Consider the following 20,219-nt stretch of genomic DNA (forward strand, 5'->3'; position numbering starts at 1 on the left):
ATGTTCTGGGAGATGGTGACCCAAACCAGAGCTTCTCAAAGTACGGTCCCTGCCCCGATATAGCATCAGGGTCTCGAGAACTTCATGATCCCAGCAACTTGTCTGAAAATGCAAATTCTAAAGCCCTCATTCCAGATCTGAGGAACGGGAAGCTGAGGTGGGGCCCAAGAATCTGGGTTTTCCTCCCCCAAGTCCTCTGAGGGAGTTCCAGGGGACTCCCCAGTTTGAAAACCACTGGCTTAAGTGATTTCCCCAGAGTCTAATCAAGAAGCCAGGTTTCTGACATGGGAACGGGAAGGAAGGCTCCTTGTCTCCTCGCAGAGCTGTCAGGGAGACCACGGACCCCAAGCCCAAGCACAGCCAGGTATGCGGCAGAGGTTCATGGGATATTATTTTTCTCTCTCCTAATTTGGATTAAAGATCGTATTACGGATATCTTAATTTTCATGATTTTGCATGGAAGCTAACGAGGAAGGGGAAAAAGACAACAGAAGGGCCTGAGGAGGCCCTCGGGCTTGATGTCCACTTATCTCCTACCAGCCCTGGTGCCACAGGGGAAGAAAGCAGAACACAGTACTCTGGTAGTCAGGGAAAGCATAGGACAAGGCCTGGATCTCCACACACCTTGGGAACACCCTACAACAGAGATTCTCTTGGTCCCACTGAGACCTTTTGCTTCCAAACAAAAAAAAAAAAAAAAGAGCCCATGCAAGGCCACTGAGAAATCCTGCTGGAACTGAGCTGATAACCTCCTCCATGTAGACCAGCTGACGGAAAGCTGGAAGAAGCCATTCTGCATGCAGTTCAATGGGAGAGAGAAATCACCAGTGAAGATACTCAACAGTGGACACTGCAAGCCTTATAATTGGCCAGCCAGGCCAAATGAGCCAACGGATGCAATAGTGGCACGTCTGTCATGGTGGAAACCAACTGCCCTCTAATTGGACTGAGGCCCGCTCCATGGGGGGAATACATCCTGATACTGAAAACCTACAACAGGGGCAGTCATGAGCCCTAGGGGTGTAACATCTGCTGCTATCTGGCTAAACGTATATACTATGCTTATCAAACTGCCCAGTAAGCACGTCTCTTAATGTTCATACCCTTATATTAACGCTACTCTCACTTTGGGTAGAGAATCTTCTCTTTTCAGATGGCAGTGACTTTGGGATGACTCAGAAGGTATCATAGTGTTGGAAAGAAGTGACTGGAGTACTGAGTGACATCTTGATCACACCTTCCAAGGCTGAGGGTCTAATGTGGAAGAGGTGGCAGAAAGAATGTAAGAGCCAAAGGAAGGGTAGGACTCCTTACAACATGCTCCCTCTAGACATAAAATGGCCTGGATATCCATGACCTCACAGTGCCTGACACTACCTACACAAGACCATCATAAGAGGAGGAAAAGATGATGACATCAAAATAAAAGAGAGACTGATTGAGAGGGGGAGGGGATATGATGGAGAGTGGAGTTTCAAAGGGGAAAGTTGTGGGGGGAAGGAGGGTATTACCATGGGATTTTTTTTTATAATCACGGAAGTTGTTAATAAAAATTTGAAGGAAAAAAAAACAGAAAAAAAGAAAATAAAAAGAGCCTGGGGCTACACAGTAGGCCCTGATAGTGTAGTCCGCAGGCTGAGGCCAGCTGATCCCTGGGGCTGGCCCTGTGTCCCAGAGGAGGCAGGCTGCTCCTAGGGCCGTGGGTGATTTTCCACTCTGCGGGCACCCTGCCAGCCTCCTCCCCAGCATCCTGGCTCAAGCTGCTACCAGGAGGCAGGAGCCAACAGCGCCTATGGCCCTCTTTCTTCTTCCTCTGTCATAAAGTGTCCTTCCTGTCACTGTTGATGGATTCAGCCTTCAGTCTTATCATCAGCATCAGTCCTAGCCCAGCAGACGGGCATCTCCTGGGGGCTGGGGGGAACGCTGATGCCCAGGTCGTGACCAGTCCACACACAAGAGCCGTTGCTCCATGTTAACAAGATCCCGTGTTCCAGAGCCATGTCATTTTCCTGTGTGCAGATCTATAAGGGATTTGGGCATCTAAACAAGCTCGTAGGAATATTTGAGCAAAGAAAATCATCACCCTCAGGCATGTTTTCAGTAAATCCCATTTTATTATTATTATTTCATTGAATGCCTTTAGAAGAAGCAATCCACAGAAAGGTTCCAATGGTCAGGGCCACACAGGAAGATTTTTTTTTGGGATCGCAGCCTGTGTTCGGCTCTGCCATGTGGGGAATGCCTCTCTGCCTCAGCTTGCCCCTCTGAGGAATTACTAGATGGGGGTTTCTCAAATGCCCAGATGGCTGAGCAATTGAGGCTCAGCCAAAAGCCGCCTGTGCCAGGTGGAGCTGAGGCTTTTCCGTGCCGTTTCTGGCTGCCCCGTGCGAAGCCCAGCTTGAAAGAACGCTTCGTTCTCGCCTCTCCCGCTGACCTTTCGGAGCCAAGCTGCCCACTTTTAACAATATCCAAACAGGGCCTCAAACAAATCCTGGCCCACAAACACACGCTGCATGGTTGGGGGGCAGGGAGGGGAAGCAGGAAGCTGTTTATACCAGCTAAAGTCAAGTCTGATTGGCCAGGCTGAGAGAGAGAGAGAGAAGGAGAATGAGGAAGAGCAGGAGAAGAGGAAAGAGGTGCACTTGTAGGGAAAGAGCAATGGCTCAGGTTAAGAAAGCCTCCAGTGGGGGCTGGAGAGATGGCTTAGCACTTAAGCGCTTGCCTGTGAAGCCTAAGGACCCCGGTTCGAGGCTCGATTCCCCAGGACCCACGTTAGCCAGATGCACAAGGGGGCGCACGTGTCTGGAGTTCGTTTGTGGTGGCTGGAAGCCCTGACGCGCCCATTCTCTCTATCTCTCTCTCTGCCTCTTCCTCTCTCTGTCTGTCGCTCTCAAATAAATGAATAAATAAAAATAAACAAAAAATTAAAATTAAAATAAAAAAAGAAGGCCTCCAGTGGGATGTACAAGGGGGTAGCCTTGTAACAGAAGCATGCTTTTTCCAAAAATCCTTCACCATGTTCCAGCATCCCAATACAGGCTGAATGTGTGGTGTGCACAAGGTCCTCAAAAAAAAAAAAAAATGTAATTCAGGGGCAGAGCATTGGCCAAGTACACAGGAGGCCCTGGGCTCCCACACAGCACCACAAACAAACAAACAATAGTCTAGAGAGATTGCCAAGTGGTTAAGGCGCTTGCCTGTGTAGTCTTAAAAACCCATGTTTGAGTCCCCAGGACCCACAGAAGCCAGAGGCACAAGGTAGTACACATGTCTGAAGTTCGTTTGCAGTGGCTGGAAGCCCTGGCATGCCCATTCTCTATCTACTTCTTTCTTTCTCTCCAATAAAAAATAAATAAGGGGCGGGGCGTGGTGGTGCATGCCTTTAATCCCAGCACTTGGGAGGATCACCGTGAGTTCAAGGTCACCCTGACACTACATTGTGAATTCCAGGACAGCCTGAGCTAGAGTGAGACCCTACCTTTAGAAACCAACCCTCCCTCCAAAAAAGGATAAATAAATCTCCTTTATTAAAAAAAATTATTTATCTATTTATTTGACAGAGAGAGGGAATGGGCGCGCCAGGGCCTCCAGCCACTGCAAACGAACTCCAGATGCATGCGCCACCTTGTGCATCTGGCTCACGTGGGACCTGGAGAATCGAACCGGGATACTTTGGCTTTGCAGGCATGTGCCTTAACCGCTAAGCCATCTCTCCAGCCCTAAGTCTCCTTTTTTTTAAAAAAAAAAAGGAAAACTGAAGCCAGGAGAGTGCCTGCCTTTTAGACCAACATTTGCCCAAAGACAAAGGCAGGCACACAGCAAGCGCCCAGGGCTCGGGTTGCACTTCCTTTTTAGCTCCGAAACCCCTGAGAAAGGCACCCTGAGTCTCTCCACCTGCACGCTTACATTTTCCTCTCCTGGCTATCGGAACCCCAGAACTCCTAGGGACTCAATTCACCAAGTCACATTACAAAGTGCCTTCTGCATACTAAGTGCCTGGTCAGCTGGCCTGCTTGCAACAGGCAAGTCAATAAACACTCCGGGGAGTAAATGAAGAGCGGCTGAGCGAGCGAACGTCCCACCCGTGGCCTTGTGCATAGGAGGGCCACAGCCTGTGAAGTTAGATTTCCTCAGAACTCATGAAATTGCTCTGCACACAGTAGAGGCCCAATGAGTCGGCAGAGGTGGTTTCATTTGAAACCAACTGCCCTCTAATTGGACTGGAGGCCCGCTCCATGGGAGGGAATACATCCCTGATACTGAAAACTTAAAACAGGGGTAGTCATGAGCCCTAGGGGTGTAATGTCTGCTGCTGTCTGGCTAAATGTATATACTATGCTCATCAAACTGCCCAGTAAGCACTTCTCTTAATGTTCATACCCTTATATTAATGCTACTCTCACTTTTGGTAGAGAACCTTCTCTTTTCAGATGGCAGTGAGCTTGGGATGACTCAGAAGGCATCATGGTGCTGGAAAGAAGTGACCGGAGTGCTCAGTACTGCAATATCTCTATCACACCTTCCAAGGCTCAGGGTCTAACAAGGAAGAGGTGGCAGAAGGAATGTAAGAGCCAAAGGAAGGGTAGGACTCCTTACAACGTGCTCCCTCCAGACACAAAATGGCCTGGATATCCAATATCCATGACCTCACAGTGCCTGACACTACCTACACAAGACCATCATAATAGGAGGAAAAGATGATGACATCAAAATAAAAGAGAGACTGATTGAGAGGGGGAGGGGATATGATGGAGAGTGGAGTTTCAAAGGGGAAAGTGGGAGGAGGAAAGGTATTACCATGGGATATTTTTCATAATCATGGAAGTTGTTAATAACAATTTGAAGAAGAACAAAACTCCATGGAGTTTATCACCGAATGAATACTGGGGCATACAGCCCTAACCAGTGGAGGGCTGGAATTGTTCACATGAGGTTTCTGGTCAAAGACCCGGAAGAGCGCAGAATGTTCTGCACATGCAGCTGCTTCAAACATGACAAACTACCACCAAGGGCATTTACTTCTCAATGGGGTCACAGGAATGACACGCGCTGCGTTTCCTCAGGTGACAGTTTGCTTTCAGACTCAGCAAGGTGGAGTAAGTGTGTGTGTGTGTGTGTGTGTGTGTGTGTGTGTGATTGAGAGAGAGAAAGATTGAGAATACACCACAGGAAGGGACAGAACCTTCACAAGACTGAACAACCTGCCTGGCCCTGGACAGGAACTCCCATAGGAAACACTCCCTTCTCTGTTGCTTGGTTTGGGTACAGTAAGGTCAAGTTGTTTTAGCACTTAAAACAGTCTTTGAGCTGGTTGTGATGGCACACGCCCTTAATCCCAGCACTCGGGAGGCAGAGGTAGGAGGATCGCCGTGAGTTCGAGGCCACCCTGAAACTCCATAGTGAATTCCAGGTCAGCCTGGTCTAGAGTGAGACCCTACCTCAAAAAAAAAAAAAAAAAAGTCTTTGAAAGAACTAGTATAAAAAAGCCCACCAGGTTCAGGCCACAAGACCTAAAGTCATGCCAATCCCAAGCAGAGAATGGGTGGTGCTAGCTCTAGGCCAAAGAATGGGGTGGGGCGGGGGGCAGGGACCAACCCAAAGGGAAATGGTCCCTTGCCCAGGATGGGTGAAGGAGCAGAGTCAGCTCATACTTTTGTCCTTGGCAGATGCCCAGGCCATGGGTCCTTAGTGAGGTCAGAGCAGCTGATGAGGACAACCAGCTTTCTTGGCATTGCCTTGCTCCCACTCCTAGACCCCTGCTGCCTCACCCATTGCTTCACACAGAAACAAGCTGTTTTCTGAGCCTCTCCCCCCACTCCACCCCCGACTCTGGGTCTGGCTGTCTGTCAGCGCCCCTCCCTCCAAGCCTGCTCCCAATGGCCCAGCTGCCACGGAAATGCCAACTGCTCCAACTGGAGTCCTTGGCTGACCCCTAGTGGCAGAGAACGGCAGCGGAGGATTTTTTTTTTTTCAGGAGGAATTTTTTTCAGACTTTTCCAATCTCCACCCTTTGGGCTTGGCATGGGGGGGGGGTGGGTGAGTCAAGTAAATGTCACCTAGTGGGTGCGATGAATAAGACCACACTCATTAATCACATCAAATCCTCAACGAGAAGGATAAGGGCGTGGTGGCGCACGCCTTTAATCCCAGAACTCCGGAGGCAGAGGTAGGAGGACCTTCATGAGCTCGAGGCCACCCTGAGACTGCACAGTGAATTCCAGGTCAGCTTGGGCTAGAGCGAGACCCTCCCTCGAAAAAAAAAAAAAAAACATAAAAAGGAAAAAGAGGATTGTATCTGTTCTTGCTTCACGAGGATTACACAGCATTCTGCCGGTCGGGCAGTGAGCACACACTGGCTACCATGATGAGGGAAAGCTTCCAAGAGATTATTCGTAATCTGGCAGGGTTCGGGGGGGCTACAGCTCCCTGCTTTCAATCTGTCTGTCAAATTCAGAGGCCAATACGTGGGGCCAAGGAAAATGAGACAGAGGGGCTGAGTAAACTTGTCCACGTGTCCTGGGGACTGCTAACTCACATGTGGAGGCTTGGAGTGTTGGGGTTGTTTACTTGGAAAGAAATGATGATTAATTTCCATTCCTCCTCGTGCGCTGCTGCTGGAGTGGGTGGGGCGGGGCCAGTATCTTGGCCAATGTGTGCTTCAAAGGGAAAAGCGGGGAGAGCGAGGGAGGGGGCGAGCGAGAAAGGGGGAGAGAGGAAGGGAGGGGCGCTAAGTTCCAGGAACAGAGGAGCATCTGTCGGGAATGATGGCTGACGAATGGTCCTGCTGGCATGGGCATTTTGTGCACACTCACATGCTCACACTCACCGCTCTCTCCAGCCTGGCCTGAGGGTCCCGATGGGAACAAGTGGGGAGGGAGGTGGAGCTGAAAAACGACGACAGGACTTAACGGGCCTTGGAGCCACCTTGAGTATGTGACACCTGGTCACAAAGGGGCGAAGGGGACTGTGCACTCAGGACCTGACCTTCACCAGGGCCCTGTCCTTCTCCACACACTCCCCCAGGCTCCACTTCCACACCCAAACCCTTGGAAAGGGACTGGGGGTTTCAGGGCACAGAGCTATCGTCCTAGTGGGTAGGCGTGGGCCAGTGACTCGCCTCTTTGAGCTCCCAACCCCCAGAAGTGAAGAGGTGGAGGGGGGAGGTAGCGTTTAAGGCGTTTGCCTGCAAAGCCAAAGGACCCAGGTTCGACTCCCCAGGACCCGCGTAAGCTGGATGTACAAGGCGGCGCATGTATCTGGAGTTCATTTGCAGTGACTGGAGGCCCTGGTGCACCCATTCTCTCTCTCTCTTTCTCCCTCCTTCACTCTCTCTCTCTCTCTCTGACTCCTCTCTCTCTCTCTCTATCTCTTTCTCAAATAAATAAATTAATTACTTAATTAAAAAAAAAAAGAAGTGGAGGGCTGGGGAAATGGTTTAGTGGTTAAGGCGTTTGCCTGCAAAGCCAAAGGATCCCGGTTCGACTCTCCAGGACCCACGTAAGCCAGATGCACAAGGTGGCACATGCATCTGGAGTTCATTTGCAGTGGCTGGAGGCCCTGGTGTGCCCATTCTCTCTCGCTCTCTCCCTCTTTCTTTCTCTCAAATAAATAAAATATATTTTAAAAAAAAAGTGAAGGGGGGTCATACGACCTTTGTCACAAAACACACTGTACCCTGGCACCCAGCAGGTGACTGATAGCCACGCTGGTCCCTCCTTTTCTACTCATTGTCCTTGATGTTCATCTTCTTTTCTGAAAAAAAAAAATTATTCTTTTTCATTTATTTATTTGAGAGTGACAGACAGAGAAAGAAAGAGGGAGAGAGAGAGAGAGAGAGAGAATGGGCACGCCAGGGCCTCCAGCCACTGCAAAGAAACTTCAGATGCGTGCGTCCCCTTGTGCATCTGGCTAACATGGGACCTGGGGAACCGAGCCTCGAACCGGGGTCCTTAGGCTTCACAGGCAAGCGCTTAACCGCTAAGCCATCTCCCAGCCCCTGATGTTCATCTTAACCTCACTATCCCCCGCAGAAAATGAAATGTGAGAAGCAGCAGTGGGCACCTCCCCAGGCTAAGTCCTTTCCTTGCCTGACCCTTCACAGTCCCCGGATGTTTGATAAAGGAAGCCATCAAGAGGGGAGGGAGCGGGGCTGGAGGGTGGAGAAGGAACTTGTTCAGGGTCACTAAACAGCCTCCAGCTCCTAGGCCCCACCTCACTTCCTCTAACACCCAGACTTTCCACACCAGCAGACAGAGCACAGCACCAAGCACAGACAGACACATTCGGGGAAGCCAACACTGAGCTGCCGCGTCTCCGGGGTCCAAGAGGGTCACAGTGAGACTTTCACTGTGGGCACCAGAGCTGCGGAGATGGCTCAGAGCATAAAAGCACTCGATGAACAAGCAAGATGACCCGAGGTCGACGCCAAGCACCCATGTGAAAAGCTGGGCAGGGGCTGGGGAAGATGGCTTAGTGGTTAAGGCGCTTGCCTGCAGAGCCAAAGGACTCAGCTTTGATTCCCCAGGACCCACGTTAAGCCAGGTGCACAAGGTGGTGCACGCGTCTGGAGTTCGTTTGCAGTGGCTGGAGGCTCTGGCACACACATTCTCTATCTGACCCCTTCACTCTCTCTCTCTCCCTCAAATAAGTAAAATTAAAATAAATAAAAAGGGCTGGAGAGATGGCTTAGCAGTTAAGGCATTTGCCTGCAAAGCCAAAGGACCCAGGTTCGATTCCCCAGGACCCACGTTAGCCAGATGCACAAGGGGTGGAGTTCGTTTGCAGTGGCTGGAGGCCCTGGTGCACCCATTCTCTCTCTCTTTCTCTCTCTCTCTCCCTCTTTCTCTGTCAAATAAATAAATTAATTAATTAAAAAAGTGTTCGTGAGATATTAAGCAAATTTTAAACTGGACATGCCTATAATTCTAGCGCTGGGGGCGGGGGAGCTAATAAACATGAGGATTGCTGGGACTTACTGGTCGGCCCCGTCTAGCTGGAAACAAAACAAAACAGAAGTGCAGGGCTCCAAGTTCAATGAGAGACCCATTCTCAAGGCAGTAAGGAGGAAGAGGGACAGAGGACACATGACATCCTCCTCTGGCCTCCCACACACGGGACGCATGCATCTGTGCCCACACCGTGTTTTCCACATTTACGTACATATAAACAAAAACTGAGTTCTTTTCTAATAAGTGCCGCTCTAGGCTGGGATGTAGTTTTTTCTTTTTTCTTTTTTTTTTTTTTGTTCATTCTTATTTATTTGAGAGTGAAAGACAGAAAGAGAGAGAATGGGTGCGCCAGGGCCTCCAGCCACTGCAGAGGAACTCCAGATGCATGCGCCCCCTTGTGCATCTGGCTAACGTGGGTCCTGGGGAATTGAGCCTCAAACTGGGGTCCTTAGGCTTCACAGGCAAGCACTTAACCGCTAAGCCATCTCTCCAGCCCCGGGATGTAGTTTAGTTGGCAGAATTGCCCGCCTGACACGCGCAAAGCCCTGGTTTGATCTTGAGCACCACGTGATGGGATATAGGTAGTACCCGTCTATAATCGCAGAGAATATGGAGTCAGGGAGATCAGGAGTTTAAGGTTATCCTGGGCTACACGAGATCCTGGCTCAAGAAGGTGGGGGAGGGGCAGGTCAGTTCCAAATGGACCCCACATGCCTAATCCTGGCTACTTTTGTTCTCTGTGCCTCAGTTTCCCCCATGCAAAGTAGAGCTGCTAACTACGATACCTATTTCAGAGGGCTGTTGGAAGGCCAGAAGTATATAAGCAAAGCACTTAAGAAATGCCTAGACTCAGATTATCATGCTGGAACGGAAAGGGAAACTTAGCTTCCTCCTGCTGGCCCTCTCAGTGCTGGGAAGCCCTGTGGGAGCCACTGAAGGAAAACAGCCACCAACACCAGGAACAAGCAGGAGACCCTGCAGACAATGGAATCAACCAGCTGGGTAAGGAGTACACGCTGGTGCGTCAGTGGCATGCAGCCTCTGCGGGGAACCGACTGTTCTCTGCTTGGTCCTGAGACCCCGCTCAGTGGGGAGAGAACTCATATCTGATACTAGAAACCAAGTCAGAATCCCCTTGCCAGGAAACTCAGAGATGTGAGAGAGAAAACCCCCACTGCTGTCTTGAAAAAAAAAGTGGGAGAAGGCATCATGGTCCTGGAAAGAAGTGACCCGAGTGCTCGGCACGGCAATATCTCGATCACACCTTCCAAGGCTCAGGGTCTATTGCGGAAGAGGTGGCAGAAAGAATGTAAGAGCCAAAGGAAGGGTAGGACTCCTTACAACGTGCTCCCTCCAGACACAAAATGGCCTGGATATCCATGACCTCACAGTGCCCGACACTACCTACACAAGACCATCATAAGAGGAGGAAAAGATCATGACATCAAAATAAAAGAGAGACTGATTGAGAGGGGGAGGGGATATGATGGAGAATGGAGTTTCAAAGGGGAAAGTGGGGGGAGGGAGGGTATTACCATGGGAAATTTTTTATAATCATGGAAGTTGTTAATAAAAATTTGAAAAAAAAGACTGGGTTCACACACCCCAAAGCAACAAAAACTTTCAAATTTGCATTACCTCCCACCCACCCTTTTTTTTGTTGTTTTTTTCAAGGAAGGGTCTCACTCTAGCCCAGGCTGGCCTGAAATTCACTATGTCGTCTCAGGGTGGCCTTGAACTCACACAATCCTCCTACCTCTGTCTCCCAAGTGCTGGGATTAAAGGCGTGCGCCACCACGTCGGCTTGCATACCCCCTTTTTAAATCAAGCTGCTCTCATTCTTATGTGGAGAATCTGCTTTATTTTGCAGATGGCAGAGAAAACAGAGGAGATCCAAGATCCATCGATAAGACAAGGAGGTAGCCAACTGCCCACCATGGGATGTGCCCCCTCTACCACGTCTGCCACAGCCCGGGAGAAACTGCAGGGGAAGTGACGACATGGACGCTGCTCTTACCGCTAGCCTGACAACCAGCTCCAGTGATCAATCAAAACCTATCAAGGGCTGGAGAGATGGCTTAGCGGTTAAGCGCTTGCCTGTGAAGCCTAAGGACCCCGGTTCGAGGCTCGGTTCCCCGGGTCCCACGTTAGCCAGATGCACAAGGGGGCGCACGCGTCTGGAGTTCGTTTGCAGAGGCTGGAGGCCCTGGCGTGCCCATTCTCTCTCTCTCCCTCTATCTGTCTTTCTCTCTGTGTCTGTCGCTCTCAAATAAATTAAAAAAAAAAATTTAAAAAAAACCTATCAAAACAGAAATCCAGAGGCTACAGAGAGCGCAACACTAAATTAGACTGAGAAAAACCTGCTATGGCTCGGGGAACACTGCAGAAGAGGGGGCAGAAAGACTGTAAGAGCCACAGGATGGGTAGGAATATCCGGAGGCACAGTCCCCACAGGGACTGACTGAGGCCTTTAAGACCCTACAGTGAATACCATATAACCCAGTGAAGAGGGTCTCCAGGATAATGGGAGCCGGGATAAGGGGATAAAAGAGAATAACCTGTTATAATTAACTTAAAATAAACTAATAGTTATTTTATTTGCGAACAGAGAAAGAGAGAGAGAAGGGGAGGGGAGAGGAAGGGAGGGAGGGAAGGGAAGGGAATGAGAGGGAAGGGAAGGGAAGATAATGGGCGCACCAGGGCCTCCAGCCACTACAAACGAACTCCAGACACATGTGCCCCTTGTGCATCAGGCTTATGTGGGTTCTGGGGAATTGACCCTGGGTCCTCTGGCTATGAAGGCAAGCGCCTTAACCACCAAGCTATCTCTCCACCCCCACATAAACCAATATTTTTCAAAAGGAAATGTCTGGTGGGAATTCAGCATGTAATAGGTGGTATGAACTATAAGGAATATCATTCAATGAACGGATGGAGACAAACATTGAAAGTAGAATGGTCTTCATTCCATGAACTTCTCCACAGGTCCATAGATAAGAAAAGAACATCCCCAGGCTGGAGAGATGGCTTAGTGGTTAAGGTGTTTGTCTGCAAAGCCTGAGGACCTCAGTTTGATTCCCCAGGACCCTCGTAAGCCAGATGCACAAGGAGGCGCATGCTTCTGGAGTTCGTTTGCAGTGACTGGAGGCCTTGGCGCACCCATTCTCTCTCTCTCCCTTCCTCCCTTTCTCTCTCTTTCTCTGTCAAATAAAATAAATAAATAAATAAATAATTTAAAAAAAAAAAAGACTATTCCCTTTGACCTTGCCAGGACCCTTGGGAGTCCTACACCCTCCACTGCAAAGGTCCATAAGCTTTATTGTAAGGCCCAAACGAAGACAGCAAATACTATATAGAGAAGCTGCCATCCGGGTCTCCGAGAGCGACTTTGTGAATAATGGGTGGTGCTCCTCTGATTGAAAGCTTATTTATAGAAGAGGTCACAGCCAACCTGCTGTGCAGGTTCACACGGAGCCCTGAGGCAGGCAGCTGAGGCCAGAGTTTCCTCTGCACCCCCAGATTTGCTCTAGGGGCCTTATCACTGACAAGCAGAGCAGCCTAGCTGCAGGACCAGAGCAGTCAAAACAGGAACCTCCTGCTGAGCAGTGGCTTTGAAACCTACGCTCAGTTCCTGAGCAAGGACAAAACAACAACAACAACAACAAAAAACTCCACCAAAAGCAGGACTCCTCCAAGTCTGTGTAACCGGCCCTGGGAGTTACAGAAACACAGGCAAACCCATGGAGGGGACTGACGGAGGCACCTGGGCTCCCGGGGTCTCCAGATCCACGGCTGTCCCAAATGGCGACATTAATACCACTGCCTAGACTCACACTTAAGAAACTTAAGCCGGGCATGGTGGCGCACGCCTTGAATCCCAACACTCAGGAGGCAGAGGTAGGAGGATCCTGTATGAGTTGGAGGTCACCTTGAGATTATATAGTGAATTCCAGAACAGCCTGGACTAGAGAGAGACCCTACCTCAAAAAAAAAAAAAAAAAAAAGTGATGACAGGGCTGGAGAGATGGCTTAGCGGTTAAGCGCTTGCCTGTGAAGCCTAAAGTTCCCGGTTCAAGGCTCAATTCCCCAGAACCCACAAAAGCCAGACGTACAAGGTGGCGCACGTGTCTGGAGTTCGTTTGCAGTAGCTGGAGGCCCTGGCGCGCCCACTCTCTCTCTCTCTCTCTCTGTCTGTCGCTCTCAAATAAATAAATAAAAATAAACAAAAAAAATTTTAAGTGGGGCTGGAGAGATGGCTTAGCGGTTTAGCGCTTGCCTGTGAAGCCTAAGGACCCCGGTTCGAGGCTCGGTTCCCCAGGTCCCACGTTAGCCAGATGCACAAGGGGGCGCACACGTCTGGAGTTCGTTTGCAGAGGCTGGAAGCCCTGGCGCACCCATTCTCTCTCTCTCCCTCTATCTGTCTTTCTCTCTGTGTCTGTCGCTCTCAAATAAATAAATAAATAAATAAATAAATAAATAAATAAAATTAAAAAAAAATTTTTAAGTGATGATGATGATAATAGCTGCCATCATCATCATCATCATTATTATTAAAGTAACTGTCAAGAGCCCTGGCTTTGCTGTTCTAAGCAGTTGGGACACAGCACTCTGGCCAGGGGCCCATTTATGGTTTGACCCCCCCCCCCCAATACTGTTGAAGCCGAGGCACGGCCCCCTTGCCCCTGTCTCACACGTGAGGACGTGACAGGGTACTGAGTTCAGGAATAATCCTGAAAGCCCCAGATCCCGAGTTCGTGTTCGCTTTTAACCAAAGAATTGGATAAACCAAATTGAAGAAGGATAATTTACAAGACATTACATTTTATTCAGGAATATACAAGGCGGAGGGAGGATCCACGAACCAAGGAAGGGAAAATGGGTGCACCCACATGGTCCCGTGAGGCCATGCAGGAGAATAAACATGAGTCTTGGAACCTGAGAAGGGATTTAAACAAAAGTACAGTACAAAGAGCAGAGGCCCCATGGGGGAGCAGAGGGCAGGAATCTGGAAGTTCAGGAGAGATGAACAGTTGGCAAGGAGGCCTGGCCCACCGATAAGGATCTACCTGTGACTTTATGGTGGCGGGTTTCACCTTCAGGCTCAGGTGAGGCAGAGTGAGGGCTGACTGGTCTGGGATAGGGGCCGAGCTTTACCAATCACAGTGGTATGATCAAGTTTAAATTTTAGGAAAGGGGCACTCCCTCCAATAGGGGTTCATTTGGAAAAAAAAAAAAAAAACAGATCTAGGGAACTCCTTTAGTCAACAGGTAGGGAGAGGTGCTGGAGAGATGGCTCAGCAGTTAAGGCACTTGCCTGCTAAGCATGCAGATCCAAGTTCGATGCCCCAGTACGCAAGTAAGGTACACAAGATGGTGCATATGTCTAGAATTCATGTGCAGTGGCTGAAGGCTCTGGCTTGTCCATTCTCTCTCTCTATCTTCCTCTTCCTCCCTCCCAAGTAAATAAATAAATAAAATATTAAAAAAAAAAAAAACACGGGAGTGGTGGCGCATGCCTCTTAATCAGGCAGAGGTAGGAGGATCGCCACAAGTTCGAGGCCACCCTGAGACTCCATAGTGAATTCCAGGTCAGCCTGGACTAGAGTGAGACCCTACCTTAAAACAACAACCAAAAAAAAAAAAAAAAAGATCCTTCTCTGATCGCTAGTAAAGTGTAAAGTGGAGATTGCAAGGGCAGACTTAAGGACATTTCTGCTTTTTTACTTTTGGGGTCCAGTCACCCTAAACCACCTAACAAAGTTACCCGAGTCCCTCTCAAAAGAAGGCAGGTTGAAGAGCTCAAGGGACTTGCCCTGAGCTACGCAACTTGGTCAGCAGAGCAGGGATTTGTTCCCACGGGGGGTTCTGAAGCGACACCACCACCCTGCCCTGCCAGTCATGAGGAACCGGAATGGCAACCACTTCCAGGTTGGTACCCTCCCACTCATTCAGTACCCCCTGTACAGCACTCCCAACATCAAGGGTGCAGCGGAGAGGCGCTGGAGGGACGGCTTAGCGGTTGAGGCGCTTGCCTGCGAAGCCAAAGGACCCAGGTTCAATTCCCCAGGACCCACGTAAGCCAGATGCACAAGGTGATGCATGTGTCTGGAGTTCACTTGCACAGTGTGTGTGTATGTGTAATATATATATTATGTATATATATACATATACATATACATACAGCCTTGGGCTAGAGAGATTTGCTAAGCCAGATGCACAAGGTGGTGCATGTGTCTGGGGTTTGTTTGCAGTGGCTAGAGGCCCTGGCACACCCATTCTCTCTTTCTCAAATAAAAGTAAATTGTTAAGAAGTCAAAAGAAAAATAAAAAAAGAGAGAGGGGAGTGGAGAAAAAGACAGAAGGAAGGAGGACACAGGCCTCCCCAAGGCCACCGGCCTGCCTACAGTTTTAGCCACTTCTACCTCCAAAGCATGGTGTCACTGAGGTGTGCTCCAAGATTTGGGAAGGAACCCCACTTGCTTCTCTTCCCAAAAGTTAAGGACGGTGCTCAGAAGCTTCCCACTCTCTGAAAGGGATGGAGCTATAACCACATGAGGGTGCTGAGTTGAACAGGGATTCCCCTCTGGACAGGAACGCGGAGCCCGGTTGTGTTGGAGGCCCAGAGCACTGGGGCACCAAACAAGGGCTCCAGATGACAGTCTGGAGAATGCCAACTGCCTTCACTTCCTCCAGCCCCATCGGTTCCCGTCACTGCGCTGGGAAGATGGCCCAGTGGTGAAAGGCACTGGCTTGTAAAGGGCACCTTCAGGGGCTGGACAGATTGCTCGGTGGTTAAAGTGCCTGCTTGCAAAGCCCGATGGCCCCGGTTCACTTCCCCAGCACCCATGTAAAGCCAGATGCACAAAGTGCCACTTGTGTCTGTAATTCATGTGCAGTGGCAGGAGGCCCTGACACACTCACACTGCTTCTCTATCTCTTTCTGTCTCTCAAATTAATAAATAAATAAATATTTTCGAGGCAGGGTCTCACTCTAGCCCAGGCTGACCTGGAATTTGCTATGTAGTCTCAGGGTGGCCTCGAACTCACGGCCATCCCCCTACCTCTGCCTCCCAAGTGCTGGGATTAAAGGAGTGCACCACCATACCAGCAAAAGTTTAAAAAAAAATTTATTTACTTCTTTGAAGGACAGAAAGAGACATATGTACTGAGAGAAGTTTGTTTGCAGTGGCTAGAGGCGTTGGTGTGCCCATTCTCTTTTTCTAAAATATATAAAAATTCTAAAAACTGTTAAGTGATTATCCAGAGCAGGGGCCCCAAAAAAAATTTCTCTATAAAGGGTCAATGAGGGGTTGAAATTTGAGTTGATCACCAATAACCACTGGCTCAATCAATTATGCCTATGCAATGCCTTCCATTTAAAAACTCAGCAGTGGGGTGGAGGGATGGCTTAGCGGTTAAAGCATTTGCCTGCCAAGCCAAAGGACCCAGGTTCGATTTCCCAGGATCCACCTAAGCCAGATGCACAAGGTGGTGGGGGACATGTGTCTAGAGTTCATTTGCAGAGGCTGATGTCTCTGGTGTCCTCCATTCTCTCTCTCTCTCTCAAATAAATAAGATAAATTATTATTTTTTTTTTTTTGGTTTTTCGTGGTAGGGTCTCACTCTGGTCCAGGCTGACCTGGAATTAACTCTGTAGTCTCAGGGTGGCCTTGAACTCATGGCGATCCTCCTACCTCTGCCTCCCAAGTGCTGGGATTAAAGGCGTGCGCCACCACGCCCGGCTAAGATAAATTATTTTTAAAAAATCAACAGCACTGGGTCTGGAGAGCTGCCAGGCTGCGGGACTTGTGAAGAGCGGCATGCCCAGGGCAGCTCTTCCCCCGGGCCTGTGCCAAGGCTGAATCACCGCATGAGAAGAGCCATTCACCTAGGAAGTGAACTGTTCCCAGGCCTGTGGTCTCCTCTAGTAAATTACTGAACCCGACAAGTCATGAACTTCTGAAACCCAAGTAGGACAGAAATTGTGGGTGACACGGGAGCCTTCAGCTTGTCAGTGGCATCTAAAGTGGGGGACAGAAGCCGGGCGTGGTGGCGCACACCTTTAATCCCATCACTTGGGAGGCAGAGGTAGGAGGATCGCCGTGAGTTTGAGGCCACCCTGAGACTTCATAGTGAGTTCCAGGTCAGCCTGGGCTAGAGTGAGACCCTACCTCAAAAAAATTAAAAAAATAAAAAAAATTTAAAGTGGGGGACAGTCTTGCGGCACTGAGCCTGTGGGAGCTGCAGTAATGCTGGTTAGTGTCAATCCTGAACTGGGTTGTAGAACATTCTAGAAGGTGATGCTGCAGTCCTGATTATGCACCTTTGATCACAGAAGTGGTCTGTTTAGAAAATATGGAGTAGGAAGAAAGAGTAAGTTTGGGCAGGAATCAAAAACAGTTAAATGGGGCTGGAGAGATGGCTTAAGGTATTGAAGGTTAAGGTGTTTGCCTGCAAAGCCTAAGGACCCAGGTTCGATTCTCCAGGTCCCATGTAAGCCAGATACACATGGTGGCGCACGCGTCTGGAGTTCGTTTGCTGTGGCTGGAGGCCCTGGCGTGCCCATTCCTTCTCTCCCTCTTTCTGTCTCAAATAACTAAATGAATAGGCCGGGCGTGGTGGCACACGCCTTTAATGCCAGCACCCGGGATGCAGAGGTAGGAGGATCGCCGTGAGTTCGAGGCCACCCTGAGATTCCATAGTGAATTCCAGGTCAGCCTGGACCAGAGTGAGACCCTAACTCGAGAAACCAACATAAATAAATAAATAAATAAATAAATAAATAAATAAATAAATAAATAAAAATGTCTAAACACAGGTTAAATGGAAAGAATAAAGTAGAATGTAACAGAACAGAGCACACCAGAAATGCTCCTTGATTTTCAGAGACTGCCGTGACCTGACCTCGGAGCATGTCACTTTGAGGAGGAGGAGTTGGCAAAGGCCGCCTGGCTCAACCTATCCCCTGGCTGGGAAGCTGAGTGAGGTGAGGCCCGTGACAAAGTCGTGGGTGGGGTCGGACTGCACTCGGCACCCATGAACATGCTCCACTTGCCAGCCACACCCTCCTGAGAAGAAGGTGAGGAAGGGGCTGGGGGATCCCCAAATCTCTGCTACCAAGGCTGCCGGGAGGACCCAGCCTCACCCGGGTGGACTCACTACTGTCCTGCAGGGCACCCTCCTGGTTCTATAGCCTCTTCCCCCCTTGCCCTTCCCGCCCCAGACACACACCATCACGCCCAGCCCGAGACAGAGCACCAGCCACCACCTGCACTATTCACAGAGGCAGATGAGCAAAGTTGCTACTCTGCAAGCCTCAAGAGACATGTGGGAAAGCAAGATCGCTGATCTTCCTTCGACAGAGGCAGCATCCTCAAAATGATGCCGGCCCTTGGGGGCTGGAGGGATGGCTTAGCGGTTAAGGCGCTTGCTTGCAAAGCCAAAGGACCCAGGTTTGATTCCCCAAGACCCACGTTAGCCAGATGCATAAGGGGGAGCACGCTTCTGGAGTTCATTTGCAGGTGCTGGAGCCCTGGCGCACCCATTCTCTCTCTCCCTCTTTCTCTGTCAAATACATAAATAAATAAGTCCTTAAAATGACGCCAGCCCTTACTTTCTCATCCTTTCCCTTATACCGCATAGCCCCTTGAAGACTAGAATAAGCAGGAATTAATCCAATCACCAGATTTCTGAAGAAGCAAAGGCTAAGAGAACAAAATGGCTTTGCCCACAGTGACCACTAAGCTGGCCAGCTCCTTGCCTTCAGTGTTTTGGGCATCAACTTATTGCTCTGGGCTCTTACTGACCTCTCAAAAGATTCTGATGGCTTAATGGTTAAGGCGTTTGCCTGCAAAGCCAAAGGACCCAGGTTCGATTCCCCAAGACCCACATTAGCCAGATGCACAAGGGGGTGCACACATCTGGAGCTCGTTTGCAGTGGCTGGAGGCCCTGGCATACCCATTCTCTCTCTCTCTCTCTCCTCTTTTCTCTCTCCCCCTCTTTCTCCGTCAAATGAATAAATAAAAATAAAAAATATATATTTTAAAAAAGATTCTTTCTCAGGGCTGGAGAGATGGCTTAGCAGTTAAGCGCTTGCCTGTCAAGCCTAAGGACCCCAGTTCGAGGCTCGATTCCCCAGGACCCACTTTAGCCAGAGGCACAAGGGGGTGCATGTGTCTGGAGTTCGTTTGCAGTGGCTGGGGGCCCTGGTGCACCCACATTCTCTCTCTCTCTCTCTCTCTCTCTCTCTGTTGCTCTTAAATAAATAAATAAAAATAAGCAAAATAAAAAAAAGGATTCTTTCTCCCTGGCACGTACGGGTTTTATGGCTTCAGCAGTCCCCACGCTTGGGCCTCTCTACACCTCCATCTGACCCCACAGGACCAGAGCCAGCCCTCTGCGATCCTCTGGGAGAGTGTGCGCACGCACGCACATGTACCGCGTGGGAAGTACCAGGCCCGGAGAGAAATGCCCAGGGCCTGGTTGGCAGCCGGCCACCTACCCCCTCTTCAGGTTCTTCACGTAAGCGCTCTGGAGGGCGGCTTCCAGGAAGTAGGTAAGTTCATAGTCCACATGCGGACAACCTTTCAGGTGCCTTGACGTGCCGCTGTTGGAGGTCTGAGAAAGAAACAGAAAGGGAGGGTTCAGAGACACAAGAGTCTAAAGCAAGAGTCATCCCAGGTAGAGGGGAGCCCCCCCACCAATGGTCACCCCAGTCACTGCTGCTTCAGGGGCAATGGTGCAAGGCTCGACAAAACTCAAGCCAGCTGGGCGTGGTGGTGCATGCCTTTAATCCCAGCACTCGGAGGCAGAGGCAGGAGGATAGCTATGAGTTCAAGGCCACCCAGAGACTCCACAGTGAATTCCAGGTCACCCTGAGCTAGAGACCCTACCTCCAAAAACAAACAAACAAACAAAAAAATCAAAATAAGGCTGGGCGTGGTGGCGCATGCCTTTAATTCCAGCACTTGGAAGGCAGAGGTAGGAGGATCACTGTGAGTTTGAGGCCACTCTGAGACTATATAGTAAATTCCACGTCAGCCTGGGCTAGACTGAAACCCTATCTTGAAAAACAAAACAAACAACAACAACAAAAAAAAAATCAAAATAGGGCTGGAAAGATGGCTTACGTGGGTCCTGAGGAATCGAATTGCTTTTCAGGCAAGTGTCTTAACCACTAAGCCATCTCTCCAGCCCCATTATAAACATTCTCACATGTATGTCCCATACTTTTCAGTGTGTTCATATGCATGTGTATGATTTTCTTTTTC

General features: G+C 49.6%; 1 protein-coding gene across 1 annotated transcript in view; it reads right to left on the reverse strand.

Annotated features, from left to right (window-relative positions):
• Ttc7a (tetratricopeptide repeat domain 7A) overlaps positions 1–19,564 on the reverse strand; it is a 115,459-nt gene extending 95,895 nt beyond the window's left edge. The window contains exon 1 of the mRNA XM_045137642.1: positions 19,451–19,564. The gene's annotated coding sequence lies outside the window, so the exon portion shown is untranslated. The remainder of the gene's footprint in view (positions 1–19,450) is intronic.
• Positions 19,565–20,219: the final 655 nt, after the last annotated feature.

This window comes from Jaculus jaculus, chromosome 18 (assembly GCF_020740685.1).
Source record: "Jaculus jaculus isolate mJacJac1 chromosome 18, mJacJac1.mat.Y.cur, whole genome shotgun sequence".
Classification (NCBI taxonomy): Eukaryota; Metazoa; Chordata; class Mammalia; order Rodentia; family Dipodidae; genus Jaculus; species Jaculus jaculus.